This window comes from Pseudopipra pipra, chromosome 1 (genome assembly GCF_036250125.1).
Source record: "Pseudopipra pipra isolate bDixPip1 chromosome 1, bDixPip1.hap1, whole genome shotgun sequence".
NCBI classification, from domain to species: Eukaryota; Metazoa; Chordata; class Aves; order Passeriformes; family Pipridae; genus Pseudopipra; species Pseudopipra pipra.
The window spans coordinates 38848390-38869640 of NC_087549.1; the positions used below are offsets into that span (position 1 = coordinate 38848390).

The 21251-nt window shown below is 38.3% G+C and overlaps 1 long non-coding RNA gene across 1 annotated transcript; it reads left to right on the forward strand.

Moving 5' to 3' along the window:
• The first annotated feature begins 8 nt into the window (after window positions 1-8).
• LOC135413254 (uncharacterized) lies at window positions 9-3640 on the forward strand. The gene is made up of 2 exons (XR_010430146.1): window positions 9-662; window positions 3165-3640. It is a non-coding gene; the product is annotated as an uncharacterized LOC135413254 (long non-coding RNA).
• The last annotated feature ends 17611 nt before the right edge of the window (window positions 3641-21251 follow it).

The window sequence follows — 21251 nt, forward strand, 5'->3', positions numbered from 1 at the left end:
TTAAACTTCAGTCAGAGGAAGAAAGTCTTGTATCCTTTAAAACCAATGTGTTAAAACAAAAGAAGGTCTTGGAAAAAGATCTGGTAAAAAAACTTATGTCACTAAATAGCATAACTAAAAAATCATCTGCTAATTGCAAAGCCAAAATGAGCATTTGGAACGAACATTCTGTTTCAATCTCAGTAGCATTTGCAAACCATGTTCTGTGCTCTCTGGCTAATATTGGAAAGTCTGAGTGGCTTATTATTTTTTTTCCTCCGTAAGGATGCAAAATACGTAACCTCTGAGCTGAAAGGAGCTAATCATACTGTGTTTAGTCAGTCCTGAATGAAAGAACAGCTCAGAAGAGGGAAAAGATATTGATCTCAAAACAGTGGGGAGAAAAAAGGAGAAGTTTCAAGTGGATCATAGTCTTTTTTTGGTCTTTCTACATCACCAGTGATTTATTAATTCAATAATTTTGATAATTTAAATACTGCAACAAATGTCTTATGCTTTTGCACAGACTTTTCTATGGAACTGATATGATATTATTTTGTACCCAATTATTCCCAGACATCTTGCAATAAAGCGCCCTGGCAAGAAATATGCATTAAGAGATGCTGGAAAAAGAATTACCGGGGTCCAGACACAGAAGGTTTCACAGAGCATGGAGCCTGTAGGTAAAGTGCTTCGAATTACAAAAGATGACACAAATAAAGTAGACCAAAGCAGGTCAATTTTAGCTGAAGAAACACAGAACAATTTATGACTCCGGCTCAATCACATCTAGTAGAGACCTGATTATTATTTTAAAATAATCAGATCTGAATGAAATCTTGACTCACAGATGGTCCAAAGAATTGCTTGGACATGAAGGTTGAGTTTAGGCTAATATTATTTCTCCTGCATTATCTTTAGCTGTATAACAACCTACTTCATCAATCTGCCCTGCTTTCCTGGGTGAAATCATTCAGCTTGTTACAGGATCAGTGGGCTCAGGGACATGGGCAACTACTAGGGAACAAGGCTTTTGTGCAAAACATCCCAGGTTCTGTACCAACAAGGCCTATACCTATACCATATATGTATACATATGTGCACATATATACATGCACACACACACACACACACACATATAGTACCCTAAACATGACGATATACAAATTAGAAACTTAAATGTAGGATGTTCCTATTTATGGATCTCTCTGATAGAATTAGGTGAGTATATGCCTTATGGCAGATATGCATTGAGTCCTGGGCATCTAAATGTGTTTGCCTAACCATGCATATGCTGCACAAATTATTTAAACATGCACAGAATACACTGGACCTTGTGGGCACACACTGGGGATATTGCTTTGTGATTTCTTGGTATCAGTTCCTTGATATTCTGAGCTTAGTCAGGGACACTGTCCCACTGATACTACAGGATGCTCAGGAATCCCAAATTGTTAAAGTTCCCATTCCTCCTAGACAAACTTTCCTGATGAAAAAAAGGTGACTGTATCCAAGGAAAGTTCAACCAGCCAGTGGCACTACTGCCAAGGCATTTTTCAGCTGCCATCATGTTACTGTATGGTGCAGAAAGGTCTCTCCTGACCCTCTGGTCACCTGGCATATTTCTGACAAGTGGCTTCACAGCACCCACATTCTGAGCATGCCTGGACTTATTTTGAATCCCATCATTTTATAAATCAGAGCTATCGCAGCACTGAGTTTCAGCCCTCTCTGAATCTTGACAAAGTAAATGCTCCATGGAGCTTTTGGGAGTCCTGGAGCTGGGAGTATTCCTATGGACAAACATTTTCATAACATTCAGATGAAATAGCAAAATTCTCATCATTTTGGAACTGCTCTCCTATTATTTCAAGAAGCAGATTTTAAAACTCTACAGTCAAAAAGAGGCAAAACTAAAATCTAAAAATTACATTCTTTTTCTTGATCTTATTTTGCATTAAGTGAATGTGTATCATTTGGACACTGAATGTATGAATTTTCTTGGAGTGCTGATTTGTTGTATCTCCTACAAAAGTTTCCATGAGCCATAGCAAATAAATACCAATGCAATGCACATTACCTCCTTTTATGGTCAAAGAATAAAGTGAAGGCAAAACTTTGTCTAAGAGGAATAATCATGGTGATACCCACTGAATAGCAAGTTTTCTGGAACTACCCTCTCCTATGATGAAAGGCTTAGAGAGTTGGGGTTGTTCAGCCTGGAGAAGAGGAGAAGACCTTATTGCAACCTTTCAGTACTTAGATGGAGCCTACAAAAAAGCTGGAGGCAGACTGTTTTACAGGCAGATAGGACAAGGGGGAATGGTTTTAAACTAAAAGAGAAGATATTTAGGTTAGATTTAGGAAGAAATTCTTTACTCAGACGCTACTGTAGCAGTGGAACAGGTTCCCCAGAGAAGTTTTGGATGCCCCATCCTGGAAGTTTTCAAGTACAGGTTGGATGGGGCTTTGAGCAACCTGGTCTAGTGATGCTGTCCCTGCCCATGGCAGAGGGGTTGAAACTAGATGATCTTTAAGGTTCCTTCCAAGCCAACCCATTATATGATTCTGAAACTCTTGGAGAATTACCGCACTCATTCACATATTACACAGGTTCTGTAAACTGTTTTCTTTCTGTTTTGTTTTGCTTCTTCCATGCTCTAGAAGTCATTTTGAAAATTAGTGATTTCAGTCTGCTGTAATAACTAATAGTCCTGGAAGGTTTTAATGCTTCTCTTATTTTCCCTCTGATTATGTATCCTTGCACAAATAATCTTAAAATATGATTAGTTAAGAACAACAATCTTATTAATCTTATTCTGTCCTGCATTTATACCATCCTCATACTGGGAAAAAGCATAACAAGGGGAAAAACATAATAAGAAGAAAAATCTGGAATACTAGGGAAGGATAAAGGAATCCATTTGGTGTCTAGGCTACTACTGCAGTGAAATCCTGCCACTGAATTCAGTGACCTTCTTCATGGGCTGATTTTTAGAGCCATTTTGATCACCAATATAAGCACTGTTGGAAGGAAATATTGCAAGACTGATGGTGATTGAGTGTAAGGGAAGATTCAAATATTGTATTAGGGTTCCCTAAATTATGTTGACAATCACTGTGATCAATATCAGGATCAAGCAAATAAACTTCTAATCCCTATTCCCTTCCTCTTTCCCCAAAAGATTTTTCCAACAATAAATTGACCTGTCTTGGAAATGGATTTTGTGCATTCAAACCTGGAAAATGATGCACTTTAAGTCTACGGTGGCACAGTGCCTGTCTCTATAGTGAGGAGCACAGGAGGAGCTGGCAATTTTTCTCAGAATTGTGGGAGTATTTTGTAAACAAGCTTTATCCCTTCCCTTTGAGAAACAGCTGTCAAGATATAATGGAATGTTTATGAACATTGTTTTAAACTTTAAGTAGATTTATTAAATTATTTCAATTCATAGTGGATTTTGTTGTGTTCTTTGTTTGTAGGCTGACAGTTTCTGTCACCTGTGCTTGTGGCTCATAAGTGATATGAATACTCTGTACTACACTGAAAATTGCAACCATTTCTGTGTGAACATGGGATATATTTTCAAAGAAATGGACAGAAGATTGACATGATGAACAGAAGTAAATAAAGCTTTTGAGCTTACCCTTGACATTTAAAGCCACTTACTTTACTCTTCATTGTTCTATTGTAGAAATAGGAAATGCAAACACAAAACCAGTAAAATATGCTAAACAGTGAAGTTTACTGTAATTTTTTTGAAAGTATCAGTCAAAGGATCAGATTAAATGAGAAATGCCTTTCTCTGTTCTTGATCTGTTTTCCCATTTGAGTCAATAGGTTGGTGTATCTTTAGAGAAGCAGGACTCAGAATTCATATATAACTTCCAAACCATTACAATATTGTATTATAGTCAGTAGCTTCAAAAGGTTACTCGCATATGAGTTCGAAGAGGGTACTTTTATCCTAGTTGGACTCCCAGCAGACATTTATCTGCATAGGCACTTGCTTCTCATGAAAAATGTATGATCTGTATTGTGAGAATAAATGAAGTGAAGCAAAAAAGTTCCATTTTCAGCTAGTTGCTGTCTGTCAGCACACAATTTCAACTCTCAGTTTTCCTTCGGTCTCTGTCAGTGATAACATTCATATTTTTTCAAACATCCTAAGCTTCAGTGTGCAGATTCAACCTATTTCTGATGAACATGATAAGGGCCTTGCCTGCAAAGTTTTGCTAAAGTCAACATGACTTTTTGCAACTCAGGAAGCAGTGTTGAGTGATTCTATTGTATCTCCTTGAATATAGTGTGGATTAAACTGGACCAGGTGATGGGCTAATTTGTTCAACCTGCCTACACAGCCCCTGTCTGAGACCTGCCACCTTAATACTGCCATGGGTCAACAGAAGGTTTGTCAGCTCCAGAGCTGTCCAGTGTCACAGTCATTGAAGCAAAACAAACCAAAACCACTGCTGGTTTACATTACAACCTCCTGCAGGAACAGATGTATGGTGTAACCAGCCATCCCAGAGAAGTAGAAATTGTGGACATAAACCACTTTTGCCTTCCAGCTTCCACATGTGAGCCCACATCCACAGATGCTATTAGGAGATAAGTAAGGACTTCAAGCTTGTGCACAGGAAAATTTTATGTCTCACTACAGGATAATTTTATATTCAATTTGCTTATTTTCTTCTTTTTATCTTGTATAGGACATGGGATTCTACTCAGCTCAGAATCCTGCTTTATTAAATTTCTCTTATTTATTTTTTAGTAGTAACAAGAACCTTGGAAAACTAGAGGTTAGATATTGCATGATCACAAACATTGTGAGCCAAGTTATTTTGCTTTGGTCTCTCCAGGGCCAGGCTGATTTGGTCCCAGGGTGTTGCAAATGCACTGAAGCACTTCATTCCTAACAGAGAAGTAGCAATATGCTTTTTGATATAAAAACAACGTTTTTACAAAATTTGATAGCAAATGCAACAGTGGTTTAACAAGATTTGATGACAAGGTACACTTTATTTACTTCATAGATCAGATAAAATTGTCAGGTAGACCCTCCCATTGAGTCATGAGGTTCAGAAAGGAACTCTCTGCATTCTAAACTGCTTCTCAGAGAGGAGTTTAGATGCAACTGGATACAAACTTAGCCACAAAATTGGTTCATTTATGTCTAAAGAATTATATGTTCACAATCAATCCTTTATATCACTTAGCTAAGATTTCAAAGTTAAACCTGCTCTTAATCACTTACCCAGAATCGATTGTGACAAGGAATTGCTCAGACTGGAGGAGTAGCGTTGAGAGGCATCCCTGCTCTAGGGGAGATCCAGATGTGCTGCCTGCTCCTGTGCAGCAGGGTTCAATGGGCCCCGGACTGTTGCAGCAGGACACACTAAGTGGGGGTGGAACAGCTCGAACTTCACCTTACTTGCTCAGAGTATCAGTGATGGAGGGAAAGGTCATGCTGCTTTTCATGTTAGAGAATGCTGAGACCAGCCTGACTCAAGAATACCAAAATTAAACATCACAAGGATGTGAAGAACATGTGTTTCCTGACAGAAACTTGTGCTGGCAGGGTTGTGAAGGACAGATGCTTCCTGATAGAGGAACCGATAAGTGATAGCACTGATAACTAATTTAAAGATAAATTATGTTCTACGAGCTAGCACAGCTATCCTAGCAACATATGACTGACAGTCAACCACTTAATAATATTAAAGCTCAGTGCCACTTTTTACTAGTAGGGATTTCTAGCACATCACTTCCAGGAGAGTGTATCGAGATTCCTTCCTTGAGTGGGGACACTCCTCAAGATTACTCCTTGAGAATTAGCAGAAAAGATTTACCTATAGTCATCAGCATTGGTCAGTAACATCAATCTCTATTTAACAATTATGAATCTAGGTTTGAAACTATGCTTTTAATAAATAGTACCATCTAATATCACCTATAACTGTCTATACTGTGTAGTAGATAATTCTGAAGTTCTTCAGTCTAATAATTGTCACTACCATCATCAATTGAAATACAAAGTTTATTTACCTATATAAATATGTTTAGTTTGCTGTCCTTAACCCTGTAGGACAAAGTAGTATAAACGATTAACTACATCAATGTAATCCCTTAGACATAAACAGTTGTCCAAGTCTGGGACTAAGACTGGATCCAAGCATACCTGGACTCCTCCTTGAGAAGGGATTGAGGCAGAAAGGGAGTCCATTCTGAACCTTGTGATTCAACAGGAGGGCCTTCCTGACAAACTTTGTCCAAAGTTTCCATTCTGGCAGTGACAGCTGTCCAGTATTTATGGATAAGATCTCTCATGGATCCACTGAGTCAGATGCCACCAACATAACCAGAGGCATCCATTCCAGCCATCATTGGTGGTTATCACTTGAGCAGAGATATGGGAAATGAAGGTCAGGTTGGGGGTGAAAGGAGCACACCATCACACAGGCAATAAGCACCTTACTGATCATTGTATTGCAGAATATCGACAGCTGTGAACACTCTTTTTCAAATAAACCAGAAGTTCTACCATGTTCAAAGCTTCATTTTGACTTTTCATGTCAGCAGTTGACAGAGAAGTAGCAACTCTTGCCTTTCTTAAATCAGATAAAAAATCTATGCTTCAGCTTTATGATTTTCCCAACACTGGGAAAATCTCCAGTGGCAAATGTAGACAATCGCCCATTCACTTTACACCTTAATAAGTAAAGTGTTCTCTGTTAAAACAGATGTTGGATAATGGATGTGAAAATACATATCTACATAAATCATAGGTGAAACCCCACCCATTCCCATTGTTTTCCATTCTTGTGTAAAACACTAGTGGTTTGGTGGATCAGAAATTTGTCTGGAATCAACTTGTGTGTCATTGTAAAGGAGGATCAAATTGTGTCTCATTTACGCTTTACAACATGAACATACCCATGATACTAGTAGGCATCTTAATGTACACACCCTGAAGCTGTGCCTCTATGTCATAGGTAAAGACAGTGTGTCAGAATGTGTCCAGTAACTGGCAAGGAGGGACTCCAGAGGGTGCAGAGAGAGCCCTTTTATCAGTAGGTTACTGATATGCAGTTAGATGTAAGGGTCAGTCAGAAATCAGCTAGAAATCTTTCTTTACCTTCAGCCCATACAGTTATTTCATTTAATAGATTGTATTGTTTGAAGGATAAATAGTTTCACATGCCATATATTATGTTCACACACCTGAGCAGCTCTTTGTTTAAAACGAGAATCCAGGCATCCTGCCCTAACCTTTAATTGCTGTCAAAGAAGGAAGTACCTCTTCATCTCTTCCTCCTTTCACATAAAAAAAATTAGACCGTAAGATTTTCAGAGAATTGTGTCCTGCTGCCTTCAAAATGGGCCCCAAGACTTTGGAGAATAGTTTCTTTTCATGCAGTTTTCATAATACATTCCTAAGAAATTGTTTTGTTGCTATGTAATAAGTTGTGCAGAAAACTTGTTTTCATTAAGACTGTCTTCATAATTTTCAAATGTTTTAACATGAAGAGTTCAAATAATGACACCCCCCCTTGTATGTTCAACAAATAGTCATTAAGAAAAAAGAATTCTTCAAAAAGAAAATATCATCATCTTGCTTTAAAATCTCTCTGTAGTTTCCAAACAAAATATTCGTTACGGGGAGGAGAGAAATTAAAAGATTGCTGAGTTATAGGACCTGTGCAATGCAAGGCCTTCTGAGTGCTCTTCAGTTCCTAATACTTTCTAGCACAAGTAGTCATGGTTTTGACTATCATTTCTTCCTATCCGTCCTATTCCATTTCCATTTTCTCACTTAGTGTCTCACAAGTAGTTAAATTTTTCATATGGCTTTAGAAATGTGACCATCATCCTGCTGCAAGAGGCACATAAAAATCTATCATTGTTATTACCAATCCTTATAAAGTTATTCAGTTTGCTTTTTATATGGCTCATGAAATGCTAAAAATTCAAGAGAAATCTCCCAGTGAAGATCTAATGCTACTTTACCTGATTCAGAAATTGTAAAGTAAATCCTTAACTATAAAGTTTTATGTTTCATCTCCTAAGTGTTTCGTAAAAAATGTTGCCCATGTAGTATTAGTGAGATTATTTTTTTCCATGAATTTTTAACCCAATGATGTTGGGTAAGTGTGCTGGAGCAGGTCCAGAGAAGAGCAACAAGGCTAGTGAAGGGACTCAAGTACAAGTCCTACGAGGAGAGGTTGAGGGAGCTGGGGTTGTTCAGCCTGGAGAAGAGGAGGCTCAGGAGAGACCTCATCACTCTCTACAACTACCTGAAAGGAGGTTGTAGCCAGGTGGGGCTTGGTCTCTTCTCCCAGGCAGCTGTCAGTAAGACAAGAGGGCATGGTCTTAAGCTGTGCCAGGGGAGGTTTAGGTTAGATATTAGGAAGAAATTCTTTACAGAGAGGATAATCAGGCATTGGAGTGGACTGCCCAGGGAAGTGGTGGATTCTCCGTCCCTGGAGGTTTTTAAGATGAGACAGGATGTGGCACTTAGTGCCATGGTCTAGTAATCATGGCAGTGTTGGATCAAGGGTTGGACTTAATGATCTCAGAGGTCCCTTCAAACCCAGCTGATTCTATGGTTCTATAATTTTTAGTAGTGTTTCTCTTGTTGAACTATATATTAAAATATATCACTCAGAGGATATATTAAAATCAAGAATGTGGTATGAAGTTCTGTTATGACACAGAAGTAATCTAAACTTTTCTGTGAAGATCTAATTTCTCAGGACTTCTTTAAGAAAGAGAAGTCCATTTACCCAAAGGTATGAATATGAGGCACATGTTAAACCATGTTAGACTTCTGCTCAGAAAATTTCACTCAAGATGAAATAGTCTGAATTGTTCAGAAACAAATTAAATTTTCATAAATGAAAGCTGTTTCTGAACATTGCTGCACTGCGGTCTAGGGCAAGTTGTTCTGCATGCATTAAATTTAAATAATTAGGTAATTCAGTTTAGTTTTCTTGAATGTTTCTGTGGAAACAAAGTATTAATGGAATAACACTGATTTTTTTGCTTCATGATTAAATAAAAATGTAAAAATAAGGAGAAAAACAGTTCTCTCTGATTTAGACTCTTATGGGATTAACTGATAACAATGATGAAGAGAGTGAAGTCTCACAGTTTATAATACCAATTTTACTTTCACTATTTTTTTTTCTTGCAGAGCTTGCACTAACCACTTCACAAAACCTAGAATCCAGCCCATGGTGAAGACCATGGTGAGACAGGCTGTTCCCCTGCAGCCCATGGAGGTCCATGGTGGATCAGATACTCACCTGCAGCCCATGGAAGACCGACACCAGAGCAAGCGGATGTGCCCAAAGGAATCTGTGACCCTCCATGCTGGAGCAGGCTCCTGGCAGGACCTGCGGTCCCATCAAGAGAGGAACCCATGCTGGAGCAGGTTTGCTGGACAGGACTTGTAACCCTCTGTGTGACCCACACTGGAACAGTCTGTTCCTGAAGGACTGCACCCCAAGGAAGGGAATTATTGAAGAACTGCAGCCCATGGGTAGGACTCACGTTGGAGACATTCATGGAGTGCAGGCTCCCATGGGAGGGACCCCACACTGGAGCGGGGAGGAGTGTGAGGAGTCCTCCCCCCAAGGAGGAAGAGCAGAAGGAGACAATGTGTGATGAACTGACCACAGCCCCCTTTCCCATCCTCCTGCACTACTGGGGAAAGAAGGTAGAGAAAAAGGGGAATGAAGTTAAGCCCAGAAAGAAGGGAGGAGTTGGGGGAAGGTGTTTTATGATTTAGTTTCTACTTCTCATTTTTTCTATGCTGATTTGATTGCTAAAAAATTAATTGCTTTCCCCAAGTCAAGTCTGGGTTGCCCGTGACAGTAACTGCTGAGTGATCTCTGTCCTTACCTCGACCCATGAGCCTTACCTCAACCCACCACAGGATGTTGGGACATGATGTGCTTTCAACTAAACAATCAAAAAAGGAAAAAAAAAAAAAGACTTCTTGGTATAGTTGCAAAAGCAGATGAAAATCTTCACAATGTACTATATTCTTCAGTATGGACTCAGGAGTAATCCAGACACTCACTCTGCTGGCAGCTCTTGGAAGGTGAAGATCGTTTGTTTTTACTGTGAGTAGGAGAAAGTCATGAAGAAATCCATGAAAATATTTTCTTCTGAGCAAATTTTGTCCATCTTATTATAATGCCATAGAGATGATTTACAATGCAATAGCCTTTGTATCTGCTCTTCAAATGGGTAAGCCAGAAAGCTAAATAGAAGACCTCTTCCTATACTGATCCAAATTTTGCTTTTCTGGGTTCCTCATTCCTCAGGAGTTACTACTCCAAGACAGAAACCTGTTCTATACCTAAGAAAGGTGTAATACATATCCCTCTCCCAAACTGTTTATATTTACAGTGTGTACACAATTAGCATTTTTTTGAGGTGAAATCTGCTTAACAGCATTGTTGTGATGAAGACTTCATTTGGACACTAATCACTTGATGTTTCCATGGCAGCAAAGGGATTGTAAATCTCTAAACTGTGTTGTTTAAAATCCCCATGCCTGGAAAAATAAATTATTCATACTCAGAGATATTCCAGTGCCATCTTTAACTAGTTCTGCTAGAGTTATCACCTTTTCCCCCCTGTAGTTACTCAGATATGGTTTTGCAAACCTTTTTGATTCATGAGTTTTGACAGGTTGATAGACACTTACATGGTAATCAGTGCAAGTTTCACTAGGACCTCTCAGAATACTGGTGCTTGCCTGTACCATTACCATCTATTTTATCCTAGAGATATGACATAATAAGAAGATTGATGGAGTCATTAGTCATCTACAATGATTTCAGTGAACTTTAAGGAAGTTACATAATGAAAATCCTTTGATTTTTATTTTTTTTCAATTATTTTAAGACTTTGAAATAAACTAAGTGCTTGTATATTTTAAGGCATTTTAACAGCTATCATTTAAAAAAAAAAACCAGCATATAAAATGAGAAAGAGGTCTAAAACACAAAAATCACAGTAAAATCATAAGTAATGAACCAGGCTGTCCTCCACAAACTAATCAGAAAACATGTGGTATGAACCCTCAGAGGTGCTGCCTGTAACTGCTTTACTAGTCATGAAGGAAAACAGTCAGAAGGATTTCCTGTCATAAATATGCTGCTGAAGCAAAAACAAATATACAGCATTAGAAAAATGCTTGACAATCAAATAATAAATTAATTTGTCTCCAGGTCAGGACAATTTAAAGAACATGTGATTGCAACATGGAGGAGAATGGGGCCTGGGGTGGTTAATACGCCTTTAATGTGAAAATTGATTTGCTGTAGTGTGAATCCTAAAGTAAGATGAAAAAAAGAAAAAATATTCTCTTGAGCAAAGGCTTGAGATCATAAAACATTAGTAGAATGAGAACAGATTCTGAGGCTGAAACTTTGGAGTTTAAAATGATTAACCAAACAAAAAGTTTTGCCAGTTCAATTTTACTCCTTTCCCCTCTTTCATTTGTAGAACTTGGTGAACAGAAGTACTTAGCTGACTGGTTCAGAAGACTAAATACCTGTGTAAAAAATTACTGAAACATTTGAGTAAATTCATCCTACTCAGCCATATAGCTGCAGGAACTGTGAGTTCTTTTGAAAATACTAATGGCCCCATTCATCTCTTTCTGTCTCTGACTCCAGAATTGTAACAGTGATTAGGATTTTTCTCTACCAGTAATAAGGGACCAGGACACATTCTTTTTTTCTATTTTCATTCTTCTTAACTATCTTTCAGTTATCCTTTAGTTTTACTACACTGAAGTAAAAAAGCACCTACAGGAATCAGTACTCACATCAGAACCTCAGCCGCACTGATTAGTGCTGCTTCCACAGGACAAAGTATGTTGTGCCCTTCCACACTTGTGGAAGCCCCCCAGCTCCTTCCGTGTCCCTCAATAAACACATCAGGCGCTTGTGGTGGGAGATCCCCACAGCTGCATCATTTCTGTTAACCTGACGGAGACAGATTGGAGAAGTGCATTAAAAACAATAAATAAAAATTATCAACCAGTGCAAGCACACAGAAACAAACAGATAAACAAACAAAACCCATGGCCAGCTCATCAAATCTGCAGTGCCAGTAGCAGCTCAAAACCCTAAATCTCTACCATAGTCCAAGATAGGACAATGAGACAGTGTATGGTAGTTCTATAACACACTCTAAAACTTAAGTTTGTCTCCAGTAGCACTACCAATTCCACAAGTACAGTTTCTCTTGGTGTAAAACTTTTTCGCTGAGCCTGCTTGTATTGTAACACAAATGCTTTGTAGACAACTCTGTAGACACGGGTTTTGTAATGCTAATGGGATGGAGGGAGTACTGGGCATGTCTGGATACCCTCTTCCAGTGGTGTCCTTTCTCTGGGACCATCTCTAACAGGCTCAGCAGAAGAGACTAACTTGCTTGACCCCCTGTACGGCATTTAATAGAGAAATATGGCCAGTGTCAATTTGGTCACTATCGGAGTGGCCAAAATTTATGAAGGCCTTCTACAGGCCAGAACATTTCCTTGAAGGATCCCACCCTACAGCAAGTGTGTCAGCTCCGCTGCCCATCCACTCTGGGCAGTGGATTTTGTCTGGACTGAGAAGCATGCAGAAGTGAGAATAGGCTGTGAGACAACTGACTCATGATAGGGGAGGCAAGGAACAGACCTGAAGCAGTGTCTCAGAGAACTGACAACCTACTCTCTGCTCTTGGCACCCCGGGACACCTCTGGTAGGTGGAACCTGAGTTCTGATGACAGCTGCAATTGTGCTGACTAGTTAAGTGACATGACTAGTGTAGCGATTTGACCAAGTTGCTGTGATGTGATGAACTTGTCCCCACTTGTTAGTCATATTTTATTTTTGTGAACTTGGTGGTGAAATTTTAAACAGTAAATGAAAATAAGCCATCAGTGGGAGTGCACTGAACGCTGTTGGACCAGCCCCTCTGGCCTGCACAAAAATTGATAGGAGACATGGGCCTTTCCAGTGAAAATGTCCAGTATCTCTGATGGTTTCTAGAAAAACACATAAGTCATAAATTCCCTAGTTTTTTCCTTTGGTGATGTCCTTTTTGTGTCATCTCCATCAAGGAACAGTCCAGCTTTAGGGAGGGGTTTATCAAGGATAGATGACTGCAACCTTGGAGCTAGATTAAAGATCTGAAGAGGTCCTCAGAGTCCTCACAAAGAACTCAAACAATTACACTGTTTGCTGACATTGTGCTGTTTTTCTCTTATAGTTTGTTTGTTTTTTTTCTCCTAGAGAATGATTTAAAGTAATGTAAGGGCACTGATAAAAGTACACACAAGGGCAAGGACATTCAACATTAGTGACAAATATCCAGGCTGACATTACATTATTAACATTTGCCTTTTTGTCACTTTCTTAATGTCAGGAGTGATGAGAGAGTGATGGAGGGATTTCAACCCTGATTGGGTTTATTTGTGCTTCAACCTTCAAGTGTGTGTTCATAAGGCAGAAAATAAATATTTTCTAAAGAGTTAACAGGGAAAGTATTTTAAAATAAAAATAACAACTAAAATTTTACTTTTAAATGCTATCAAGACATCACTCATGAACATGAAAGGGTTGATCAAGACTTTAATTTTCCTAAATGTAGTGATCTGAAAAATAAAGGAAAAAGTAAGCTAATTTTCAAATTTCTGAACATTCCAAAATCTACCAGACTGAAAGAACATGATACCAGCAGTGGCTTTCCTACATAGTAATTTGATTAGTCTCTTGAATATCTTATTAAGTTCCAGAGATGGTACGTTGTGAAAATTTTTCTGCAAAGTAGTTTATATTTTTCAGAGGAAGCTATCCCTTGAGATAAAACTGTTGCTATTAAAATTCATTTAACTTTATTTTTTAGAGAAAAAAGAAGATGATAATATGGGAGTGTTTCTAAGATTTTCAGCTACATAAATTGATACTTGAGCAGCACAAGCTAATTGGCTAATATTTAGGATTAAAACACATTGATACATCTAATATTTCCTTACTGTGCTGTCCTTGCTTTTATATTCCACACCTTTATCCACTCCCCAGTATTTCAGAGTTCTTACTTGAATAAATGAAACAAATGGACCTCAGACAGCCTTCTGAGAGCTAGGGTTGCAGGCATCAACTCCAAAACTTGTCCATTGAACTGCAACGTATGTGACATGTTCAGAAATGAAAGATATTTTCAATGCTTTAAACAATAACTGGGGTTAAAAATGTGGAAAATATAGTATTTTAAATACATGTACTTTTAAAATGAACATACAGATGAGGTGGTTGTGATTTGGGAAAAGATATTTTTAAAACAAGATCCTGATAGAGAAACATTTTCTATTGGCTAAATTTGAGAGAGGCAGTGGACAAGCTTCCATGGATGGTAATTTATATCTGGTTTCATCTGAGTTCAGTAAATGTTCACCTTTGTCCTTCAAAAAATTTAAATTAAAGCTGTCAGTAAATAAAAAGGTCACAGGTGTCTTGCAAAGATTTTCTGCAGCAGTTTAGAAAAAAAATTCAGTGTCTGTGCTACGATCTCTACTCTTGAGCTCGTGGTCCCAGACACACAGATCTGTATGCAGACCTAACTTGCAATGTCATCTGCTCAGTGCTACAGTATCTACACCTGAAGTAACTAAAAATTCCCATAATTGCTCCATTTGACTACTCAACCTCTGAATCTTTTGATTTTGGTGTACTTTCACCAGGTTAAGTCGATTAAGGCATGCATGCTGAGGCATGAAAATGCAATTGCAGCACTACTTCTGTAGATATACAGAAATAAAATGAAGTGTAAGCTATCATTCAGTTTCAAAAAATCATTTCCCAAGGAAATGCTTTGACTGAAGGGATGTAAGGCTGGCAGATGATGCGCAGTACATCAAAGTGTTCATGAGCCTTCCCTGGCTGAGAGCCTGATTTAGCGACATTAGAAAGCCACTGTCCTGTTGTCAGAGGTTGGGAGCACATTGGGACAGTGCTCCTCAACCTCTGGCAAGAGAGGAAACAATCAGTTTTGGTTTGAATTGAATCTGGTTGCAGGAACCTCTGTTCATCAGCAGACAGGATGTCAATGTAGAGATATGAGAGGAATTTATACATGAATGCACTTTTTTTTTCATTTTCTAGCAAATATGTGGCTCAGATAAAGAGACAAATTAAAGAACAAATGTAGAGTCAATTTTTATTTCCAGAGTTAGAGATTTATTTGGATACTGTATTTATTAACAGTGTAGAAAAGATTTTGAGCTGACAAAGAAATCAGAAGAAATATGTGGAAGGAAAAAAATATTTTAATGTGATAGAAAAATCAAATTTTCCTGTTACATGACCATTAAACCATTGTATTCCCACTGGGACAAGCAATCCAACTGCATAACCCTTGTCCTTTTACAGAAAATTAATAATCCAGTGAAAATAAGCTCTCCAGGAATATTTATAGTCACAGCAGAAATAAGTTCAATTAGTTCAAGAGACTGCAGCTGAAAGATAACCACCAGCCTGATGGTGCTTTATATACATCTTTTTCTGACAAGCGTTTTGGGGGATTCTGGATAAAAACATTTTGTGAAGACACAGTAGAGCTTTGTGAAATTGCTTGAATGGCCAAAACTACGCACACAAACTCACTACGTTACAAAATTTTTAACCATTGGATAAATTAGTTAATGTATTTACTGGTATAAATATGTAAATATATAATATGTATTTACTAATATCTTTACTAATATATTAACTAGATGGAGAAGCTCATTACAGAGTCAGAAAATTTGAAATATCAGGAAAAGCATTTACTTGCAAGCCCCATGACTGACTGAGTCAAATTTTCCACTCCCAAACAATTCCCATGTTCTTGAGTGTTATTTTATAACAGATCTGATTGTATTCTCAGAAATCATACATTAGGAACAGGACTCAAATCAAGAGCATCCAGTTATGACATTTGCCACTCTGCTCTTCAGCTGATAAGTTTCTTCATGGGTAAATATGCCATAAACTGCCTCGTACAAATTCCCTCCTTATTATGAAGCAGAAAAGTTTCCTTGCTTGCATGTTAAAACACACATTATGAAAGACCTGCTAACATTTACACTCTCATAAGAGAACAATTCATCTTGCAAGGCTGATCTTGCCTTACTGTAATTTCTCACTGAAGGGGAGTGAACACTGCTTATGCATATGTTGTCTCTGCTAACATAGACCTTCACTAGAGTAATGCCAAGCCCATTAAACTCCAGAAAAAGCCTCTCCGCACTAAAATCATTTACCCCACTGGTTTTGCTTTTCTGGAAAATTGTTAAACACATGTTGCATTTAATGGTGAAAGTACTGCATCTTAGTATTCATACTTTGGTCAGAATAGACATTTCTGTTCCACTTATGTGTTTGCTCTGTAACATTAGAGATACTTGCTGACTAATCACCATGGCTAAATAAAACCAATAATTCCTTCTTTATCACTACACAAAACATAAAATTATCTACAGGCTATGATGTGCTGATGGGTTTATAGGAGGAATCTTTCTTTACTGTTTTGGAAACTTCCAAGAAAATGTCATGATGTGGTATGAAGATGAGCATATGATGGAAGTGGCTCCTAGAAAACAAAAAGGTGAAAAAACCTCTGAAAAAGCAGTTCTGTGTATGAGAATGTCTTCTTGAATACTAAAATACTCCTAAAAGATAGGATCTGGTGGTAAAAATTGATTTCAAATATTTTGACATCAAGAGGAATTAACACAAGGTCTGTGAATTCTGTTGGAGCAGGTTGGTGGGAGTTTTTTTCTGAAGACATGGGCCAATTTACTTTTATTCCAACTAGGAGATAAATATAGGGTGATCTGCTTGATAGAAGATGCTTGTGTGAAAGTGCTCACACAACAAAGGAGTTCACTGGACCCGGTGAACACATGATGTTACTATTCTTACATGACCCATCTTTATAGTATACACTGTGTGAAGTTGTTGTATATACACTGTTTAACAGTATTGGCCCCCAAAATTCTTGACAACCAAGGGAAAGAAATTTTCTGAATTTCAGAAAAAAAGAAGACTGAGTGTGACACCATGGATCTATAGTGGTAAAATCCTGGGATGAATTACCTTAGGATATTATAGTCTCTTCTTCCTTGGACATATTTAAGAGTAACCTTCTATATTAGGGCAACATGCTTTCAGTTAAAATTCTTTAGCTTCTTAGAAGCTACAGTCAGGAAACCATAGAGAAAGGCACAGTGGAACAAGGCAGAGAGCAGAATGTGAGAGATAGAAAAGCAGATTATGTCAGGAGAGAGAGAGAGACCAGCCAGAACAGAAGGATGCACACACTGGGGTCATCAGAAATATGAGATCAGCAGAACATAACCCCTCACTAAACTCCACAGACACTGTTACAGCTGGAATAGATTTATACTGATGTAATCAAGATCATGCCCTTTCCATATTTTTCTTTCAATTCAAACTTTTTAAAAATGGATTTTTTTCTGAAGTATGAACAACAGCAACATGATTAGTTTTAGTTACTTGCTTTTTTATAAGTGCTGGTTCTCTGAAAGGAGAAAAAAGGTATAATTTAATGCTTATGGAAAAGACCATCAGAAAACCCCAGGTGTTCCTATGCTCAGTGTAAATCTTGAAACTATAACAGGTTAATCTCTACTGTACCACGGAATCATGGCTTGGGTTGGAAGGGACCTTAAAGATTATCTAGTTCTACCTCCCCCATCTAGGAAAGCGACACCTTCCACTAGACCAGGTTGCTCAAAACCTCATCCAACCTGGCCTTGAACACTTCCAGGGATGGGATAGCCACAACTTCTCTGGGCAACTTGTTCCAGTGCCTCATCACCCTCACAGTATATAATTTTTTCCTAATATCTCATCAAAACCTCTGTCAATTCAAAGCTATTCTCCCTTGTCCCCTACATGCTCTTGTAAATAGTCTCATTCATATGTGCAGGGCATTTTTCCCTTGCCTTGCAGCTTCTCTGTAGAAAGGGCATCAGCCACTCCTGTTCTGCTATAGGAGTGCTCTGCACAAGTAAAAGTAGGACTGAAAAGAAACAGAGAGTCATACAAACTGTCTGCCTTTCTGTTTCTTTGGGATAGTCATGCTCCATCTCCCTCCTCCATGAAAGTAGGTTGTGAGGGACATCTGTGCTCAGAAAACATCAATTCAAACAAACATGAAGAGAGAAGGGTTGGTAGGATGATTGGCTGTGCGGATGTCTGCCATTTGCAAAACATCAAGCCAACTTAGCAATAGAGATTGAAGAAACATCTCTAAACACGTTCCAGGGAAACAAGTATCAATGGAAAGAAAAGATTTTATTTCAATTTAAGGGCAGTTTTTCTGCAGCATCACAGGAGTATGTGAAAAGTATGAGTGAATTTAGGCTGGTATCAGGAGGCTCAAGTCATCCCGGCAGTGAAGGTTCTGGAGCTGCTTTTTAATTGGGATAGTAGTAAGAAACCTTTTCTATTTCAAGATAGAGCTCAGTGAATGCAGCAACACTTTTCTAATAGTTCAACTGACTGAATAAAGCCTTTGCTATCAGGTCTTTATTGCTCTGTCAAAACAAATAATTACTGTATATAATTAATTCCATGCTTCAGTGCTCTGCTGCTCATCTGCAAGGCTGGGGAAGACTTTTTTTGCAGCCTTAAAGAATAACAAAGCTTTTGAGCTTTATTCACTTCCCCTCTTTGAAGCAGCAGGCATAGACCACAGTGTGGGCCACTCACTGGTACGGAGACAATAGGACTTTGAGTCCTGCCTCCTGCTGGTCTTTTCCTGTTTGTGATTAATGTAGTGAGCAGACAGGGAGAAGGGGTTTTCTCTCAGGATTTCACGCTTTTCTGGAGAACAAATCATATGTTGCTTCCAAAGGTGAAGTTGAATATTTTATCTAACAAATTCCCAGGACACCTATTTGGGGACTGATATCCTCTGTCTTCTACTCTTCTCCTTTCACACATTGATAATTTGTTGGTTCTGGTCTTGAGTTTGTTACTGGGAATATCCCCAGCAGCTTCAGACTAGCTAACTTCCAGGCTGTTTGTTGTGCAGTTGTGCCTGCTACAAAACCAGCCACAGGAGTGTGCAGTTCAATACTTTAGCTCTGAGCTCTGTGTCATGCTGTTTTACACAGAGAGAAACCATCAAAATCTGTGCGGCAATATTGTCGGGGAATACCACTAAAAACTTAACCTCTTTCTGCAGATGTCTACTGCTGTCCTCTGCTAAGGTCAGGTCACAGGGCTACAGCTGTGCACATTGCAGCCACTGCAACATCTGAACCAGTCTGGGCTTTTCTGGATCTAGGATCTTACTGTATACCTTAGTAATGAATCTGCTTCTTCAGAAACAAACTATGAGCGTAACTCAGGCTTCACCTTCAATTCATCTGTCAGTCCTAACCCTAACAAGCTCAATCTCCCATCCATACTCTGGCATTTGTCACCTTACATTAGGAAAGATTATCAGTAAAAGAAGTATGGGACCTCCTTTCACTTTGTTATACCCAGTTTCCCTTCTACCAAAGCTCCAGTCAGCAAAATCTCCCATGTTATTGCAACTCAACCAATGTATTTTGGGAAACAGCATAATTTGATTTCATGTTTTCTTTTATCTGAAGACGCAGCTTCAGAGATTATGAAGTTCTGACCAAGCTTATGAAGCTCTGATCAAGCATGTGGAAATATGTATCTCTGACCATGCTGGGGATGGGGATGCATTTAAAAGCTGGGATTAGGGACTCCATCCTGCATAATGAAGAATCTGGTCATCTATTTTCATGGAATTCAATTGTTCAAAATGAAAATATAGTGCAAACCTTATGCAGCCCACAAGAGTCTTTTGTTTCCTCTTGGCTCCTCTCCCTATCTCACATGCTTAGGAACTTACTACCTCTGTACTGCCACGTGCTTTCCGTCTGAGAAAGTCATGGCCATGGAAGAGAAATTAAGGCAATAGGAAGCAGTGAACTCCCACTTAAATTAGTATTAACTAATGCAATACTTAGGATTTTATCACAATTGTATCTCCAAGCACCATGCAATAATTAAAGAGAACACTGATCATATATTGCCTATGGGGCAGTATATTAAAAAAACCCTGATCTGGAAACTGATAGAAAAAAACTCTGCAAGCAATCTCATTAACCGTGACAATATTCAATGCAGGTAACAGCAGAATCTGATCCTAAATGAGACTTCAGGAATGTAACTGCCTGCAGTGTAACACATATCATTCTTACCATACTATTATTTCTTTAAAATTGTCAGAACTTAACATTTGTGCTTTCCTTGAAACATAGCTCTTCTGTCATTGTGTTCTGATGACTCATCTTTCAAGTTACTCCAGTGAATCATATTAACATTCTCCCAAAATAAGGGTAAAAATAAATATAATTTTTGAGCACAGTTTTCTAAACTTTTTGTAGGCAAAGTTTGCCCCCTGTGTTACCAGGATCTGCTCTTAGAATTTAACAGCTTGAGGGTTCATACAGACAAGAATAACTCAAGCAAACAGAAGACTGATAAAAGTATGTCCTCATATATAAAATTTTATTTTATTTGTGTTGTCTGTTAGTTTGGGGTTTGGTTTGGTTTGGTTTGTCTTGGTTTGGTTTGGTTTGGTTTTGGATAAAGGAGATGACACTGAGTTGTCAGAGAGCACTGGAAAAGTAAGGATCTTAAATTTTCTGTGTATAAATATTTTTAAAGTATCATAACCATCACAGCTGTAGACTGTGGTTTGAATTGGTGAGATTGCTGTGCAAAAAAGAGACTGAGGTAGGAGGCTGGCTTTAGGTGATGCTTTACAGCCTAGCTGTCTTTAACTTCAAATCCTGAATTCTGAGAAGGTGATGCCACCTGGTAAGGTATTTCAAGTACTTAAAAACTTTAGAAATGCCCATTACCAGCAGTTATAATTATAAATACATTTTTCTGTCATTTCCTTGGTTTCACAGACATGAATTTGGTTCCAGCAGCACAGAAACGGATGCTTTCATTTTTCTAGGTATGGCAAAAATATAACTGCTGCAGCTTTCTAAACTTTACTTTTGGGGGATTATAACAATCTTCCTGTTAGGTGAAAGAGATTATTTAATCTAGCCTTTGGGACTTTAACATGACAATTAAGTCTAAGGAAAGAGACCATGGCTTTTGCATGACTTTTTCTCTTTTATGTTTTCCCCCTTTCTTCTTCCTTCTGCTCC